Source organism: Schistocerca americana, chromosome 8, assembly GCF_021461395.2.
Source record: "Schistocerca americana isolate TAMUIC-IGC-003095 chromosome 8, iqSchAmer2.1, whole genome shotgun sequence".
In the NCBI taxonomy this organism is placed as follows: Eukaryota; Metazoa; Arthropoda; class Insecta; order Orthoptera; family Acrididae; genus Schistocerca; species Schistocerca americana.
In genome coordinates this window covers 92,851,881-92,872,534 of record NC_060126.1, presented here as the reverse complement: position 1 = coordinate 92,872,534, position 20,654 = coordinate 92,851,881, and positions in this window count along the sequence as shown.

Genomic DNA, 20,654 nt, shown 5'->3' with positions numbered 1-20,654 from the left:
GCTCATTGCGGCCACCGATTATAACACCAAATGTGCAGTGACGTTTGCCGAAACTTTGAGTATATTTTTATATGCATTTATTTTCACATATCTATCGTTTGCTGTCATGTCTTACACGTTTTTATGCCTTTTCGCTTCACTTCTGTCATTGTGCCGTGCGCGGTTCCTGTTCATGCCTTTTATTGTTTGTCATCTTCTCATACGGAACTGCCGCCTCGTTTTCTTATTCCATTTACTGGCTTCACTAACTTCCTGCCTTATCTGCCGTGAGTGGAAGCAGCAGCGCTTATCGATAAGTGCACTGTCGTACCATCTCTGTAGCGACCGATAGTATTTCCGGGTCGTCGTCTGTCTGGAGTTCAGTTGCCAGCTCAGTCGGGACGCAGCAGAAGTGAAGTCGGGCACAGCCTGGATTTGGCGACCGCTGGCCACACACATGAACCATCCGACGGAAGCACATTTGAGCGGAGACGACAGTTGGTTGGTCGTTCTGTCGGTCTTGCCATCGGGTGTCGTGTATTTGGTTTGCCGATCGCTTCTGGGCCCTTTCAATTGGTCATCTTGCAGGACGTGGGTCGGTTCCTTCCTTGTGCAGAGATGTCGGGTGGCCAATGGGCCGGTGTTCCCTCTGCATGGATGGATCTGAGCCATCGTCTCCGGGTCGTCGTGTATCCGAGTTGAGTCCGGCCGCAGCAGCAGTGAAGTCAGGGACGGACCAGCAGTGAGTCAGTGGATGGAGTCGGTCGAGTCAGTCGGTGCAGTGAGTCGACAGAGTCAGTCGGAAGGCAGACAGTCGCATGATAGTCACTCGGCTCTGAGTTTCAGTCGCTTTTGGTTTGTGGACTGAGTCGGGTTCGTCGTTACTCGGCTGTCGGACGAGTTGGCAGTCAGTAGCAGGCAGGCCCGCACGGTGCAAGTACGCCCCAGGACCGTGGCTGACGCAGACGGAAGGCCATTGTTTGGTCGGTCGGCTTGTCGTCGGATGGCGACATGTGGTCTTCTGATCACTGACGTCAGTATCAGTCGGGCAATAGTGGGCAGCCTGCAACAGTCGGGTCCGAATGGTGTTAGTATTCGACGGGACCACTGTGGGCGAAAATGGGCTGCCGTTGGCCAATTTCTCGGCCGGTAATCGCAGTAGACGACGCCTTGGACCCTCAGGACGAACACCATTTCCAGAGTTGGGATATGGATGGACCTTGTTGGTTCGTTAGGACTGAGCAGCGACGTAGTCTCCACAGTGTGGAGCCACGCCGCGGAATTTGGCGGCGGGCACGCGCTGTTGCAATTGGAAACGACGCTAGCTGTGTGAGTGGCTTTTCGCTTTCCTCCGAAGCAGGATCCTCGAGTTGAGTAATTAGTTACCTGTTCTTAAAACTGGACTGTTACGATTTGTTCGTTATTTGTGGATTGTTGTTTCCCCAGCCGTTGACGCGTGTGATAACCAGTCATGTGTTTTGTTGCCTAGAATCTGCAGCCTCCCATTGTTACATGACAGCTGTGACTTGTGTTTTCGGTATTCTTTTAAACTTGTCTTGAGTGGTGTTTGAAGCCTTGATCTTGGTGAGGCCGAGTTAGAAGTTTTTGGTATCTTGGTTTATACTTCATCGGCCGATATTTTCCATTAATTGTGCAGTTGTATCTGACCATTAGAAATCGGTCAGATTGTAGGTCGGTTGTGAACCGTCCCTAGGTTGTGTTGCCTTCCGATTAAGAGGTTGTCTGTGTGGCTGCCTGTCTCACGTATACGTGCGGTAGTGCTACCTTCCCAGGCCGATACTTGGAACCTTCTCAGCGCCGTTCCTTGTGTTTTACATAGTGATTTCCTTTTTAGTCTTAACTACGCTGTGTGGCCTTCAGCCAAGTTTTAGCCTGTTAAAATTGCAAGGTTTTTCTTCTTAGATCTTAAGCCGTGAAAAAAAAATTGTTTCTTGTTTGGTATGTGGCCTTCATCCGAGTTTCAGCCTTTCAAAATTAAAATTTAAAATTCCTTGTGTCTAGGCGCTAAGACATAAATTGGTTTCAGGTTGGTATGTGGCTTTCAGCCGCGTTATCAGCCTTTTCAAATCAAAAGTTGAAACGTTGTGTCCAGGCCTTAAGCCGTAAGAAATATTTTCTAGTTTTTATGTGGCCCTCAGCCGAGTTTTCTAGTTTAAATTAAAAATTGGAAATTGCTTTGTCTGGGCTTTAAGCCGTGTGTTTGTTTGGGTTTCGTATGTGGCCTTCAGCCGAGAGTTGTGTGAAGCATTTTAGGATAAAGCCTTTAGTCGAATTTAGACGAGATTTTAGAAGCTCTTCCCTTTAGGCCTTAAACCTTAATATTGTTTTCTGCATGGTGTGTGGCCTTCGGCCGAGTTTTAATCTCTCTTAAATTAAAAATTCAAAATCCTTGTCTTGCCCTTCAGTCACAAGATTGTTATTCTTTAGTAAGAGGCCTTCTGCCGAGTTTACACGAAATATTTTAAAATAAGGCCTCCAGCCTTTTCAAATTGAACGCTCTTCTTCCTAGGCCTTAAGCCGTTAAATTGTTTTGCTGATATGCGGCCTTCGCCGAGTTTCAGCCTATTTAGATTAAACTTTGAACTTATTTATCTCGGCGTTAAGCCGTAACGCTGTTCTGGATTAATGTGAGGCCTTCAGACGAGTTCTACGGGAAAAATTTAAGGTAAGGCTTTCAGACTGTTTATATTGAAGGTAAAAGGAAAATGTCTAAAGAACTGAGACCTCCAGAGGAACTCCTAGACCTCAATTCCTCGCTTAGGTCTTGTGCCTTGGATTTTCGATGTGGCGTTCAGCCGATCTAAATTAAATCAAAGGAGGTCTTTCGTTACAATGTTGAGATGTTTGATTCTTGCTTGTGTGATTGTGCATTTTAAGAAATAAAGTTCATATGTTGAGTGCAACTGACAGTAACTTATTTTGGCCCCTTACCACAAATATAACCTCATCCGTTCCGTCCTGCTATCCCAGGGATTTCAGTCAGGAATGTGGATATACATCTTATATTAAATTTCCTTATGATACTGGCGGCTCCGCCACATGGCGTTGTATTAACCGAAGGTCGAAATGCAGTAGGGTTTTGGAATATATACTGTATTCGAACATTATGAAGTACCTCGATGAAAACGATTTATTGACACATAGTCAGCACGGCTTCAAAAAATATCGTTCTTCTGAACCACAACTAGCTATTTGTACTCAAGAAGTAATAAGATATGTGCCACAGGGCTTCCCAGAATTCATAGTAAATTCCGAAGCCGTCGCTAAAATACACTCATATGTGGTCAATTATTGGCAGATTTTCCGACGTTTTTCCGTAAGAAGGCAATCTTGTATGCTTCGACATAGGTTTTGAATCTCCTGAATAAGGGGCCAGTAAACTGGAGGATGATATCTTATATACCACACTTTTGTTCAATTTTAGAGAATTTTATTTATTATGTGGACTAGAAGATATCCTAACTTATTCACGGTGGAGAAAGATACCGTTATTTTTTAAAAATAGCTGTTCAATTATTTGTGAAATTTGGCTATATAAGTCATGCTTCATTCATTTGTATTCGTGTGCGTAGAGTGCATTTTTTTCTGTGTAGCAATTGACCATGACAGTACCTAATTATTGTGCTAAATTCGGCGGTAATTCTATTTTCTTCCAATTTAAGTGAGTGTGCTTTGCGGAGTGCTGCGTAAATGCTCCATGTTTGTGTGGCGCGAATTGGTGTTATATGTCTTCAGTTTTTATTGTATGTTGTAGATTTTAATAGCAATGAATTTTATGCTATTGTCGTCCTCATGCTACAGAATTAATTTCATACCATCGTGGAAAATATTGTATTGTGTAAGCAGCGCTCGAGTCCCCTTCCAGGTGTAATCATGTACAAGCAATTTATCAGCAAAATACCTCAACTAGTATACTGGTTTTTATGGAGCCTATTTACTACCTTGAAAACATCAATTTCCAAATGAATCAGAGAGACATCTGTCAGGAAGCTTGATCTGGACCCTCTTTCTGCTGATAAACTTTCCCATTTCATAGTCAAGTGTTTTAGCTTACTGTTTTCTTACGATGTAGAGGCAACACTTTTACCTTCTCTTTCTAACTGCTTTACACCGCTGTAGACCGTAGTATATCCATTTACAGTTGACTTCCTGATGTTTTCTTACGTTTTTCTGTAATTTCTGAAAAGTTTGTTTCGTTTTGTTTCAAATATTTAGCTGATTCGAGCCCCCTAAGATCAATTCCCAAATGTACTAGAAGGAAGCTTTCCCAGGTTCACTAACCCAATGTCTCGTGCTCCTGTTTCTCACCCAGGTCGTATCCTAATTATCCGTTCTGTTCCCGAAACTAGTCTGGGTACTCCAAGTACGTTTATTCCGTCTCTGAGTGGGGTACTGGCCCATCGCTGCTACAGGAATTTTCCCTTGAGTGATCCTACCACGCACTACACTCTCATCTATCAGCTGATTTAGCAGCTATGAACTTTTTTTCTGTATTGTGGTTAGCAAACCAAGTCATTCTGATGTTGTAGAGATAATTGTTTGAACACAACAAATTTTTGTGCTTCATGGTGGATCAGTGACGATGTGTTGTCAAACAAATTTGTGAACATATCAGAATTATCAAACGAATTATCTAGAAATGTGGAACACTCAAGATCAGACCAAATATTTACGTCAAATTTCAGGAAGTTCATCATCATTAAAATATCATGATTTAAAGCGGAATTGATCATCAATGGACCAGAGGTGGAGCAGTAGAAATGTTCATATTGAAATCGGTAGAGAACAGTGTGGAGAGGCCAGAGTATCATGTTTGGTCGTTACATGATACTAATTTAAGTAATTGTACATGTGGATTTTCTCTGTGTTACTGAACATTGTAACGGTTAGATTATTCTTGTGTTATTTGGTAAAAATTAGGTAATTAAGACACCGTTTACACTGTACTAAGTTTTGAAATCAGACAGCGAAATTGCTAAGTATTTTTCCGTTTTCATCATACTCGTTTCACCAGATGTACCTATTGTTATTGATATTCGTATGTTTGCATTTCTAGAATTTTGGTCTCTTGTGAAGCAAATCCAATTTTTAATGAAGGTGCACAAGATCACCTGTAATAAAACTCCCTGGCAGATTAAAACTGTGTGCCGGACCGAGACTTGAACTCGGGATCTTTGCTTTTCGTGGGCAGGTGCTCTACCAACTGAGGTACCCAAGCACGACTCACGCCCCCTCTTCATAGCTATACTTCTGCCAGCCCCTCGTTTCCTACCTTCCAAACTTTACAGAAGCTCTCCTGCGAACCTTGCAGAAATAGCACTCCTGAAAGAAAGGATACTGCGGAGAGATGGCTTAGTCACAGCCTACGGGATGTTTCCAGAATGAGATCTTCACTCTGCAGTGGAGTGTGCGCTGATATGAAACTTCCTGGCAGATTAAAACTGTGTGCCGGACCGACACTCGAACTCGGGACCTTTGCCAGGAAGTTTCATATCAGCGCACACTACGCTGCAGAGTGAAAATCTCATTCTGGAAACATCCCGTAGGCTGTGACTAAGCCATCTCTCCGCAGTATCCTTTCTTTCAGGAGTGCTATTTCTGCAAGGTTCGCAGGAGAGCTTCTGTTAAGTTTGGAAGGTAGGAAACGAGGGGCTGGCAGAAGTATAGCTATGAAGAGGGGGCGTGAGTCGTGCTTGGGTACCTCAGTTGGTATAGCACCTGCCCACGAAAAGCAAAGATCCCGAGTTCGAGTCTCGGTCCGGCACACAGTTTTAATCTGCCAGGAAGTTTCATATCAGCGCACACTCCGCTGCAGATTGAAAATCTCGTTATGCAATAATCTGTAATAGGTTGCAACAGGGTTTCCAGTAGTCAATATTTCTTTCATCTTGAGCATTAGCTCCAATTATTCTTGGTATTGATCTTGTACCTTCAGTCACTAATAATACAGTGCGTAATTTTGCATTTCATAGTCTAGGGTTTTAGCTTACAATTTTCTTGCGATGCAGAAGCAACACCTTTACCTTCTTTATGTTCCTGCTTTACACAGCTGTAGATCATAGTATAGCCGTCTACAGATGTTTTCTTATGTGTTTCTGTAAATTCTGAAAATGTATTTCCTTTTGTTTCAAATATTTAGCTGATTCGACTTCCTTAAAATAGATTCCCTAACGTCCTAGGTTGAAGCTTTCCCAGGTTTATAAAACCATTGTCTCTTGCTCCTGTTTCTCACCCATGTCGTACCCCAGTTACACGTTCTGTTCCCGAGACTAGTCTGGGTACACCAAGTATGTTTATTCCGTCTCTGAGTGGGGTACTAGCCCATCGCTGCTACAGCAATTCTCCTATGAGTGATCCTACCACCCACTACACTGTCATCTATCAGCTGATTTAGCATCTATGAACTTTTTTTCCTTTGTGAATTGCGGGTGGCAAACCAAGTCGTTCTGATGTTGCAGCGATCATTGTTTAAACTCACAAAATTTTTTGTGCGTCACGGTGAACCGGTGACGACGAGTTGTCAAACAAATTTGGGAGCATATCAGATATATGAAACGAATTATCTGGAAATGTGGATAAGCTGTGGAACTCAATACCAGACCAAATATTTACGTGAAATTTACAGAAGTTCATCATTATTGAAGTATCAGAATTTAAAGTGGAACTGAGCACAAAAGGTGCTGCAGGAGAAATTTTTATATCAGTATCTTTAAGAAGAGTGTGGAGAGGCAAAAGTACCATGTTTGGTCATTTCATGATAATACTTTAAGTAATTGTACATATGGATTTTCTCTGTGTTACTGGATATTGTGAAGCTTAGATTATGCCTGTGTCATTTCCTAAAAGTTAGTGAATTGATAGACTGTTGTGGAAGAATTTTTTCCAGATGTTAATTGTCTTCTCAACATGTGAGAGGTTGATTTTTTCCATTGGTTTCCAGCAAGGTACACGGCTGGTTGTTAAATTTGTTATTATTTAGTTAGTTTCATGTGTGATACTGGATATGTTTGAGAATGTAGGTTTCATTATGACCCTACTTTGACTGATATTTTACTTATGTACAGAAGTGCATGACAAAACTATATTGTGGTGCAACTGAGGACAGTAACAGCATCACCAACAAAGCCAAAGGCACGTTATACCTCTCCGCTCCATCTGTAGAATGAAGGAAATAACACTGACGACCAAAATGCTGAAACTTGAAAGTAATGTAAAATCTGTGCTTCTGTGTAATGTGAAACATGGAAAGTGACAAAGCAGCTAGTCCCTAAGCTGCAGACATTCAACAACAGATTTCTGTGGAACATTCTGGAGATAAGGTGACCAAATGTTACCTCTAACGAAACACTCTGGGAAAGAAGCAGCAAGAAGATAGCTGAGCTGCTGATAAGAAGCAGGAAGTTGACATGGTTAGGACCCACATTTAATAGACCAAATAAACACATTGCGTAGGAAGCACTTTATCCTGTGCTGCATGGACGATGAGGACGAGGCAGGTTCAAGATGGGGTGGAGATTATCAGGCAAAGCACAAGGTCAACACCAAGGAAGAGGATGGGAGAAACTGAAAAAAATATCAGAAGACAAGCAAGATTGCAATCCTTTATTGCAGGCCAATGCTGTATTATTATCTCATTTTTTTCATTTACCTATCAAGCTTATCCTTTTCTGCTGCTTCAACACACTGCGAACTACTCCAATTACATTTTTATCATTTCAATATTATGTCACATTTACCAAAAACCTAAGTACATTTTGGATTACATACTTCAACCATTCTGTAGCTTTTAAAACTGAACAGGCTTCTTTCTTCATCCAACTTGCTACGGGCTCAACTGACACGTAACTCGATTAATTTTAATTCTGCTAATTATTTCGATGACATAAATGTTACGGTGTTATGGACAAAATTGTTGCTGTGTTGAACAATAAATCCTAACAAAAACATTTCGAATGCAAGAAGACGGTAATTATTTATCATTCACTTTTCTAAAGTGAGGTACTATCATCATTATGTAGATAACAGGTATGTGTAAGGTACAATACCGGATGAACATGGATGGTCTATGTAAGGGAGATGAACTTGAAAACAATATGAACTGCTGTAGAAATGGGAGAGCCAACAAAGACCAAACTCTTCCATTTGGTGTGCAAGATGTATGAGACATGCGAAGTATCCTCAAACTTCAAGAACATTTAATAATTGCAATTTCAAAGATAGCTGATGCTGACAGATGTGAATATTAACGCACTATGAGTTTAATAAGTCATGGATTCAAATAACAAACACGAATTCCATACACAAGAATGAGAAAACTGGCAGTAAGAGACTTTTGAATAGATCAGTTTGGATCGAGAAGAAATGTGTTAACACATGTGGCAATAATGAACCTGCGGCTTACCTTAGAAGATAGTTTAAGGAAAGGCAACCCTCTTTTTGTAGCATCTGTAGACTTACAGAAATTTTTTGACATTTTTGACTGGAATACTCAAATCTACAATGTAATAGAGGTAAAACACAGTGAGTGAGAGCCTATTTAGAACTTTTACATAAACCAGATGGCTGTTGAAATTGTCAAAGCGCGTGAAAGGGAGTTAGTGATTGATAAGGAACTGAGACGGGGTTGTAGCATATCCTTGATCCTATTAAGTGTATACAAAGAACAAGCACTAATCAAATCCACAGCAAAGTTTTGTGTAGGACTTATAGTTTAGGGAGAAGAAATAAAATCTGTAGGGTTTGCCGATGGCAATGTAGTTATGTCAGAAACAACAAAGGGCATAAAGAAGAAGTTGAAACGAACGGACTGCCTCTGTCGATCCGGGATAGCGGCTGGTCAGATATTTATGGAAAACAAAATTCAAACAGCCGTACGTTTTATAAATTATTATTTTGTTAACACGACCAGTTTCGGCATCCCAATAATGCCATCTCCAAGTGGCTGCATGTTAAAAACGAGTATACGTTTTGTAGGTGTCAAGGTATACAGCAGTTGAGTTGACGTAACAGAAAGTAAATTGCAGTGGTAAAAATCCTCAAAAGTTTACAAAATGCAGTGTGCAGCGGTAAGAAGAGTTTCTGTGCACACAACTCATAACAAAGCATCGAAACTAACTACTTTCACATCACAGAGTTATAATCGAACGTGTCAAACATTTTAAAAAAAAGTTTAGTAAATCAGCAGCACAAAGGAATAATGCTTGTCTGGCTTTATTATAAAAAATATCCACAACACTTACAGACGAGAATAACTCTAGTTCTTGGGAACAATTATTCCCATTGAAGATAAGAACTCGCGATATGACATATGGAGTACAAAGTAGTGTGCTTACCTATAGCCTAAGTAACACTAGTAATATTGTATTCCAGACGTAGTTATCACAATATCAAAAAACGCTACCAGAGGCAAAACATAGCGGCCTACCAATTATTAACTGAACGTCAGTAAGCAAACAACTTGCAGGGGATACTCATAACACATCTAGAAGGCATCATATTATATCCGAAGTGAAGAATGAAATGTCATGACTTGGTGTCCCTTAAATGCCACTTAATTGGGGGGAAAATAGCACAGTGGAACAAACAAAGAACGCCAAACACCAAATTTTTATGTTGACGATATATTAGTCGTTTTTAATAAGTGTATGGATGAGTCGATCAAGCCACAATAAAATTTCAACTCTTTACACTAAAATTTTAACTTCATTACGGAGTTTTTGTTGAGGGTTAGCTTAACATTTTTCGTTTACAAGTAATCAGGATGGCCAATATTCAGAATATGAGATTTTTAGAAAGCAACCAACAATACATATCATTATTGCTGCGAATTTTAATCCTCCCCGATTACACAAGGAGTGTTTCCTTTGTTCAGTGTCTCACAGGTTAAGACAATTTGCAATTCACCAAGTGGAAACCGACAGGCAGATAGCCACCACTGTACATATAGGGACTGCTAATGGATTTTGAGAAAATAATATTATGGAAATGGGTGAAAAATTTTGTCAAAGACTCACAAAGAGACCAGTGTAAAGAAGCAAGATGTCAGATATGCTGCTAAGACACATGTTGGCCCAACCTCTCTGAAGACTAGTAATGAGTTTAAAAAGCATAATATGGTGGTAAGTTTCAATGCTATTAACAGACTGATTAAGCTCCTTCGACATAGCATAGAGCAGCCTGTTACTACATTTTTCAATGGCCGGTTTACAAGTTTGAGCGTGGAGCTTGTGACAGATTTTACATCGGACAGACTGGGAGCGAGTTCAGGACACAAAATAGGGAACACTGTTATCCTAGCTGTGGTAGTGTACTAGGACCTCATTTACGTCAGTGCACCCGTCAGCTTCGTGAACAGAAAACAAATTACAGTCTTCATTGTGAGTGTATAGTTGTTTAACTGGATATCCTTGATGACCTAGAACTTTTCATACATAGAAGACCCTTCCATGAAAGTTTACTTAATGAGCACATCACTGAAAAAAGAAATTGTTTTTTCATACTTTTGATAATGTTTTCAGTAGCGATTGGAAGTAAAAATCGAACACCCTTTGCGGCCACTCTTTATAACAACGAATGTACAGTGGCGTTTGCTGCAATTTTGAGTATATTTGCATATGCTGTAATTTTCACATCCGTATTTTTGGTATCATCTTACATGTTTTTATGCCTTTTCAATTTACTTTTGTCATTGTAAGTAATCTGGATATACAACTGTTTTAAACATCCTTATGATACTGACGGCGAAGCCACCTGGCGTTGTGTTAGCCCAGGTGTCCTCTATCGGCCGCAGCGCGCATTAACTGCAACTCTGGCTCTGGCAAATTTGGTTTATGTATATGCGAGTGGGAAGCTATTGTACCTGAAATACGGTATGCATTTCTTGATGTACGGTATTTACAACTGGCGGTTGTGCTCGTAAAATTGCGTATGGTATGTACATTTCCGCCTATTGTGAGACCTTCGACTTTTTTTTATATTTTTGTACCTATGTTAACCATGCAATTGTGTATACTTGCATTCGTATAATGGGAAGAGTTTGTAATCTCAAACTTTAATTGCTGACAGGTCACTAGTAAGAAATCCCCAAAACAGCTACACGATTTTTTCAGCAACCACCAAGCACTTTTAGAGTCAGTTTTATTATATTTGTCATGATTACCTTCTGGTGCCAGACATTTCAGTGTTAGATAGAACAAACGATCCTCCTTTTTGCGCCAGTATGAACGTTAAATAGTATCCTTTTGCTTTGTAGTTCGGTTGGTTATCGTACACTCACTCTGCTTTTAACCTGACCCTTTCCCTCAGTACCTTCTGTGCTACAGCTTTGTATGTGTTAGTTACTATCTGGCTGGTTTTCATAATTCATTACACAGGTTGGTATCTTGTATTCACGAGTGAACAATAATGACATAGTCAAGTGAGACCCCTTATGGTTGACATGTTTGTAGCGGCTCTCTACTTGTTCCTACCTAATATTTTCCGGACAGTTAGGATCAACATATCACATTTTTTCATCTTCATTTTGGTGTATAGTGTTACGCCCTCAAGGTATTTTATGAGTATCGCCTGCATATTCTTTTGTTACCGTCATTTACTTAGAAATTTGTCGCCCTTTGGGTTTTTCCTCTGTTAACGCTTTTTGGTATTGTGTTGACTACATCTGATATATCACTCCTGTTCATAATATTTAGACATTATGTATGCAGAATATAGTGTACTCCATATGACATATCGAGAGATTTTAACTTTAGTGAGAGTAGCTTCTCGTAAGAACTAGGGGGATTCTCATCTATAAGAATTATGGATATTTGTTACAAAAATGTAGACAAGATACATTCAATTGACCTTCTGATTTTGAAAATTTTCTATGTTTGGTATGATCTATTGCAATTCTATGATCTCAAAGGAACTAGTTTCGATGCTAACCAATGGGTGTTACGTACTGTGCTTTGTTGTGCTGTTTGTGCATGGGTACACTTCTTAAGGCTTCATACTGCATTATGTAGGTTTTAAGCGCTTTTATTTCTACGCCTCATTTTCTCTAATGTCAACGGTTGTATATCTTGACATATCGTACACGTATACTCATGCAGTGGCGTAGAATTGCCGTTAATGAGATTCCCAAAGTGGTTGTGTAAATACAATAAAAACTTCTGAAAATATACGGCTGTTTGGTGATTTTTATTTGCCAAAAAGAATGGACAGTATCTTGAAAGGAGGATGTGAGATGTACATCAACAAAAGCAAGACAAGGGGATTCGAGTGTAGTCGAAATAAGATCAGTACCATTAGAAGGCCGTAAAACTGACTGTCCTGATTTATTCTGAACAGTGGGTTCTTACACTGGTTATGAAATGCTGTTAAATGGCGTGAGTTCGTATCAAGTGTGTAGGTTGCTGTTAACTTGGAGAGAAATAAAAGGTAGGATTTCTAATATTATTGAAGTTACTGTAAAGAGTGGTATTTTTGTGCTTTCTTATTAAGTACTGATGCATAATATAAGAAAAATTCGTTACGTCTCAACCATGCTTGCATGTTATAGATTAACATTTGTATTCGGTTACACATGTGATAGGAAGTCCACTCTCAAGACAAGTACCATATCTTACCTGTGGTGGGAAGTCCACTTTGAACACAAATACAAGATTCTACCTGTTGTAAAAGTGAAGGTCAACTGTAGTAATAATTTTTTGTTAACTATCTCACTTCATCATGTAGTTAATGTAGAAAACATGTAAATTAACATTCGTGCTGCTTAAGAGTGGCCTACATCCACACTATTCTCTCACTGGCAAAGCAGTACTCACAAATGCATATGCGACCTATTAATTTTAAAAGCTGTCTTAATCATATGCATGTATGGATGGAGTAGTTGCTGAGGTGGGGAAGGTGTGGAGGGGAACTGGTATGCCAGATACTTATGAAGTGTAAGGTACCAATTTATTCGAATACAGTGTACAATAGATCTTCATGTGCTATGTAAACATTCCTTCTTCCAACTTTTTGAGTGATTGAAGCAAATAGGACAGTAACAAAGAAGAAGAATACCGGAGTACTAACAAACTTTAGTCCGATTCGAGATATGAATCTGTGAAATACCATTTATCATATTATACGAGGGAAGTCAAAATGTAATAAACTCTTCTTCTTTTAAGATGTTAAGAATGCAACTACTTGGGTTGAAAACACAACATTGACGATTAATTTAAGTATTTTCAATATAATTGCCGTCTATTCTCACTGTCTGTTCCGTCTTTTAACAATGGTATTTATTTCAATACAGATAAAAGCTTGGTCCTGCTTCCGACGCATTTGATGCAAGAACGTTTGACAGTGTCCTCATTTTCAAGGTGAATCCCACGATGAGCTCCTTTTAGGGCCGAAACAATTGGAAGTTTGATCGTCATGCAAAAGTAGAACATCCGCCATAACTCTCGTTGGGCAAATTCTCTGTAGATGTGCTTTAAAGTGCTAGGAGGTAGCGAAGTTTCGGTCTGTACTGATTGACGATCCCTGCTCCAAAAATCGACCATAATCACACACTTTGAATTCCACAATACGGTAATATGTTTTGAACTTTTCCTCCTCCAATGAGTTTTGGTTAAAAGTTTCTTCTTTGTGTAGTTTCTTTCAAGAAACTCCTCTCTGTCCAAGCGGAAGCGCTGCATGAGTTGAGAGGCCATTCTTATTCTGGCCTCTTTATCGTGATCGGCTAACGTTCTTGGTACTCAAGTTGCACAAACAGTCGAGTATCCTAGTTGTTAAATAATCGTAATCACCCCGAATTTACTGAGGGAGGTAATGCGAAACAAATCATATGCAGTCAGCCGGTGACCACCACTGACGAAGTCGACTCGCTGAATGTTATGTGGATGCCTTAAAAGCACCAGTCTGCCGCTCAGCGATTCATCAGCCACCGGTGTTTGCCCTTCACTTTTGTTACAGCGATAAATTCATTTTCTAAAGTTCCTGATATCCACTGCTGAATCACCGCACACATTTTCTGTCTTCCATTATTACACATGCGAGTTTCACCTTCTGCATTCAAAAATTCTATCACAGATCGCTGCCTAATTTGAACATCGATGAAGATCGTTTTAGAAAGTGACTACATCTGGTGACGGGAGAAGTTACTGCGGTACTGGTTTAGAAGAGAAGCGATGAGGAATAGCGACAGATTAAATTTTTCATTTACCAAACTGTATTTGTGAAGGTGAAAGTAGGTGGAATTAGATCTTGACTAACCTTCGTACAAACATATGATGCCATAGCAATAACCTGTATCTCATTACTTAATGATAGTAAATACTTCTCCTTTTACATAAAAAATGTAAATATTCAGGGAAGGACTCTTCTTGGAACTATTTTTCGCGGTTGAGATTGCGACAGTACTCAGTACACAGGAAGTATGCACAATTACGTCTTGAGTCACCGATTATTTAGTGTTTTATTAATTTACACATCGCTTTCGGGCCCTGTGCATCCATTATTGTTATTGGTAACTTTTCTCTGAGTCCCTTCACTCAGCTTAAGCCATTATTTTATTGTCGTACGTCGTATTTTATTGTCGTTGCCGTGCAACCATCATCTTCCCACCTGTTTCCGTACGCTACTAGTCATTGTACGAATATGTAAATGATTCAGTCCTATGCTACTGCTGCAGGCCGTTAACAACAGATATCGGACTCGTTCCATGCATCATATTACTGGTGCAGAAAAGTACATTAATGACAGACGTAAAGCAGTAATTTAAAACAAGTTTTTAAAATTTCTTAAATAACCATGAGTAGCAGAAGCTGCCAATTGATTCAACCTTCGTGATTTTATGCAAGTGAATTGCTATTTGCTCGAGCAGATGATTGTGTAATGTTACCAAATTGGTTTTTGTCTTTTTTATGGTGTGATAAGTTTGGTCCGTATGCCGTACAATACCTTGCACACACGAGAGGAAATATCAGTGTAGAGCCACAACGCTAGGCAAGCTTTGCGTAGATTGTTGACGGATCCAACCCTCTATCTCAGACTAGTACTTTTCTACTAAAGTGCGGGCCACGTCGTTCTGATCTGACCAGAGACCTCTAACAGCGAATGTATGTTAAATCGGCGGATTTTCGTTGTTTATCCGCGGTAACAGGACTCCGCGCGGTACTCGTAAGGCCAGAGATCATAGGCGACGCATTTCTGTAGTCGTCGGCAATTTATACGCTATGCGCTCATATACTTCTCAAAAAAAAAAAAAAAAAAAAGAAGAAATAACAGTCAGTTGATTGCAGAAACTCAACACCTCACCATATAGATGTGAATCAGAATCTTGAGAACTCCTCTGAGAAAACTCAAACATCGACATGCTTGGAAAAACTCCAGTAACTCTAAACACTGGTAAACAATGGTTGTAACACAGTTGGGGGACAATATTATAATCAACATGGAACAAGAAAACTTCTATTGACACTCCCAAAGGGTTGTTTCATTTAAAGGGTGATCAGAAAGACCGTCTGATATCTTTTCTATTTGAGCGCATATGGAGTGTAGCGGGGCACCCATGCAGGTATATAACCACTAACATATAGGCAAGAGATTTGAAAGGCAGTCGGTCTTTCCGAGGTATATTCGGTAAATGCAAAGACGTTTTTCGGTATGAAGGCAGTCTTGTGTGCTTTGACACAGGTTTTGAATCTCCTGCCTGAGAGGCTAGTAAACTGCTGACTGATAATTTATATACCACACTGTTGCTGAATTTTAGGGAATTTCGTTTATTCTGTGTACTAGAAGGTATCGTAACTCATTCACAGTGCAGAAAGGAAACGTTAGTTTTAAAAAATAGTTGAGCAATTAATTGCGAAAATGGGCCTAGGTAAGTGATGCTTTATTTTCGTGCTTTTGTGTGTATAATCTTTCTGCTTTCTGTGTAGCCAATGACCATGGCAATATTTTATAATTGTGCAAAATTCGGTGGTAAGTCTGATATACTACTGCACATGGCTGGACCCCTTTCTGCTGATAATCTCTCCCATCAAAATTAAGCAGATTATGAGATCATATGTCCTTTTCCATTAAAAGATGTCGTTAAACATTAATATTTAAATAATTTTTAAGAACTATAAAAGATTTCGTTCTTTACATGTGTGAAATTATTTTATAACGCTAAAGTATAGGAAGACGCTTCATATTCGTTCGTCTTGCATTATATTATATTTGTGAAGTGGGTTAAAGTGTACAAACAAGAGAGCGATTTGAGCAATGTGTTGTGCAGTTGCGACATCATTTAATGGAAATTCCTGACATTGAAGAATTTAAAACGTTATCCTGGATCATTTTGCAAGTGTTTCACTGTTTATTATTCCATTTTCAGTTGTTCGATCCACAAATTTTGGAGTTTAACAGCTACTATTCTCACAAGAGAAACATACAATTTGCGTGACTTCGCTCAAGGGCCACCGTAAATAATGTGTTAAGTGACGTCCACCCAGATAATGGAATAACAGGAGCCAAAATGTATCTTGTGACTAAATAAAATAAGAAATTCTATTTGACTTAATTGCATATTATTAATACTTTCTTTGAGAGATATTTGTACATTGGTGAATCGTATGAAATAAATGACAAATATTTATATGAATATGTATATAAAAATCTTGATTTTGGGTAATACAAAGGGCTTCCTAACTGCTGGAAACGAATAATTTTTAGGAATATGGAGATACCACTCAGTGTAAAGAAAAAGAAGAAAGTATAGTAGATGAATATTTTGTTAAGTTACTGTAGCGTATTCGAAACTGATTCTAATTTACTTTCTAATAAAGCAATATGCAATGTTGGTAAGAATGTAACGTATCATGTTCAGAAGTACCTGAATCAGTTCAAAAAAGCGGAGGTTGTTAACGGGTTCAAGAAGAGCATCAGATAACGATTGAAAGAAAAAGGTGCAAAGAATGCAACAAAAGACGAGTGAGTAGCCTTAGGACTCGAAGTAATCAATTGACAATATAATTAAACAGGCTGAAAGACAAACTGAGTACAAAACCGTACATGATGCACAAAATATAAAATACGACTGGCCAAACGAGAAAATATGAAACTAGAACCAATAAACAAATTGTACAGAAACTAGCCTGGAGTCGAAGGGCATGAAAGCGAAGTAGTGACTGAATACGAAATCAGGCAGTTTTGTAGCACATCCCCATACAATAATTATTCTCTATGCTGAGTAGCCAATAAAGGATATCTAGGAGAAAATTGGAAAAGGAATTTTCGTTCAGTGAGAAGAAATAGTTTTGCAGATGGTATTTTAATTCTGTCAGACAGAGTTACCGACATAGAAGAGCACTCTATGGAATGAATTGCGTGTTGGAAAGAGGTTTGACAAGAATAAGTTTTGAATAGGGATGGTGGGCCGTTGTTGCTTCAAATCATGTGAGACTGATGCAATAAGAAGAGCCAATGAGACACTCAAGGGAAAAAGATGTGATTTGCTATTTGGGAAGCTAAATAACTGATTATGGCTGGAGTACTGAGACTACCGATAGCACGAAACGCAGTTCCGAAATAGAAAAAAACGTTCACATGTAATCTAGATTTAACTATTAGAAAATCTGCTGTGAATCTGTTTGCCTGGAGTTTAGATTTATACAGAAGTGAAACATGCACGAAAAGTAGTTCAAACAAGATGAGAATAGAAAGTTTTTATATGTGGTGCTACAGTAAAACTCCAGTAAAGAAGCATGGGGACACATTTTAAGACAGGATGTGATCAACACGTTAGTAATAGAGATAGAGAGATGTGTGGGGGGTAAAATTGTAGAGAGAGACCAATATCTGAATACAGCAAGGATGTTCAAATGGAACTAGGTGACAGTAATATTTCGGGGATGGGGAGGCTTGCATATAATAGAACAATATGGAGAGCTCCATTACACCACTTTTCAGACTAAACACGACAACAACAACAACAGCAAACTGTGCTTACTTGACTTCTAAAAGTCTGTATAATAATGCACATTTCATGCTACTTGGGTTCGATCTGACTCTCTGTCTTTTAAACTGATGGCTTTTACGTGTATTAAACGAACTGATTCTGAAATTATGCTTGTCGTTGTGATTTGTCTGATTATCTTAAAATTCAATTCTATGCAGCACGGTAGTGAAACGTTAAAATCAGTAACCATTTCTTTTACTACTATGTTTTCCTTCATTTATATCATCACTCTAATGATAAACCAAACCGAATCAATTAAATAACTGAAATACATGCATTGTAATTATCAAAAGAGGAGCCGCAAATACTGTGTGGGGTAAGCTCTCTCATTGTATCACCGACTATAAGGTGCATGTTTGACAGAATAAATATGCTACGAGTTTTTCCTGTTATCCATTCACTGTTAGCTAAGGGGTGAACATTGTTATATTATCTTTGTCAGTGCTAATGACATTAATTTGTCTGCAGGATTCCCTTCTTGCAGTCATTACTCAATTTGAGTGTACACTGTGTACCCAATCTGTCTGTGTCTAGTGTAGATATGTTGAAGTGCGAAGACATTTTCAGAATGTTTGCGTAGCATCTAAATGAGGCGGGACGTGGGTACCAGCCCGGTATTCACCTAGTTGGATGTGGAAAACCGCCTAAAAACCACATCCAGGCTGGCCAGCTCACCAGCTCTCACCATTAAGCCAAGATTTAAACAGAGGCTGGCTCGCCTCCCCGTGTCCCGGAAGCTGATGCTTTAGCATTCTCGGCTATCCGGGCGGGTAAACACTAATTACTAAAGTTAATTTTCACTAAATGCTTTTAATCACATTTCACTTATTAACAATGGGAGTAAGATGTTATCCTCTGGCTGTCTTTACTGTTATGCAACAGGAAAGCTACTTAGGCTTCATTTAAACTGACAATGGTGCACACAGATAATTTAACACAAGGCTTGCATTACATTATTCCTAGGATGGCACTAAACTGTGCGAAAGGTGCTGGAGCACCTCTATGAGAGTCGAACACAAAAGAATTTCAGCAGCCAGCGAACGACACCTGAACCACATGTTACGTCATCAATTTTTTCTTCAGTGTCGCATTCGTTAATCGCCAGGTTTTCCAGTGCTTGCCACCGCACAAGACCTGAACCATGTCTTACCTCGTTCGACTCCTTACCTTTCTCTGCATCTTCTTCTTGCTCCTCCTCCTCTGGCAGCACCTCCAGCAGCCGGCGTTCTCTGGGCACAATGTCCTCTGCTCCCTCCTGTGGCGGCGGCTGCTCGAAACCCCCACCTGAGGAAGAATAAACGTGACAGATGAAGAATTCGCTATTATACTGTTTATAAATCACATGTGATTTATCGCTGTTAACTGGGCTTCCAACATTCTGAGTTTCAGGGATCTACTTTCGTACGCAACCTAATGGTCTGATATCATGACTACATACGAATTACATACACGACACACCTTTCTTTTAAAGGGATAAACTCTCCCCTGTCTCGCTTTGTCCTCTACAATGCTACTTCGCAGAGTCATTTGCACAATATATTAAACGATTCTCTTTTCTCCCTGGTTATATATCATTCTTACTTACGCTTTGGCCAAGAGCACATCACATTTACTATTTCTTCCTCAAAACACAAGAACAAAATTTACACCGATATAAGGCAAATTCGTTTCTCTTTGTAGATATATATGCGATATAGCTAACCGGATTAATGCTGTCAGAGTGTTCAAATAATTTTTCATCTCAGTAGTCTCACAGAATTGCATTATCACGTAAGAATGAGATTGTTTCGTAGTTGTCTGATATCACTATGCAAATCAATGGCCTGATGACCATGTATCAACTGCTACCATTTCTGTTCTAAGCATTTAAGTCACATTAAACAACGTACGTACTACATAACCCAAGAAATGAGGGAATAGTTGTCTTAGTACTACGATGAGAATGGAGACAGAGAAATAAAGTGTTGAGGAACACCAAAATTAGAAACAACATCTTCTCGGTGCGTATTCCCAAAACTGATTATTCTCCCTCCTTCACTATTCTCAAGCTAGTGTGTAGTTAATATCCTTCGGCAAATATTCCTCAATTACATAAAGGAATCAGTCGCTTCCACACCTCAAATATGTCTATGAATACATCACAATTTAAGTATACTGTTTACAATGAAACAAAAAAATTCTAGGATCTCCATGCTGCACAAAATCTCAGATAATGTACTACCGTCTTGAATCATTTAGTACCAATAGAATTGACCTCTAGACGAGGTGTGGGTACTTACAGTAATATTCCGGCAAACCCGGCCAGTCGCCGTCCCAGGGATTCTCTTCTTCTTCCACAGGATACTTACCACCACAGGAGCCTTGAATTAAGTTAAGAACTGCCTCCAGCTCATCCCTGGAGTAACTGTGTACCAGTGGTACACAGCGACAGTCCTCCGGACCACCTCCTGTCTACAAAACAATAAAATAATATGTGAGATTCATTGAAATATGTAATCTATAAGAAAATTTTAGCAACGTGTGTAAATCCGTAAAACGAACTACAGGTATAGTGATATTCTCCTAAAGCACTATTTATAATGCGAATGCACACAGAAAAGCAGAATATTATTCACACAAATGCTGATGAAACAATTTTAAAGCCGATACTCACAGGTTCATGCTGATTACGTGCATAGTT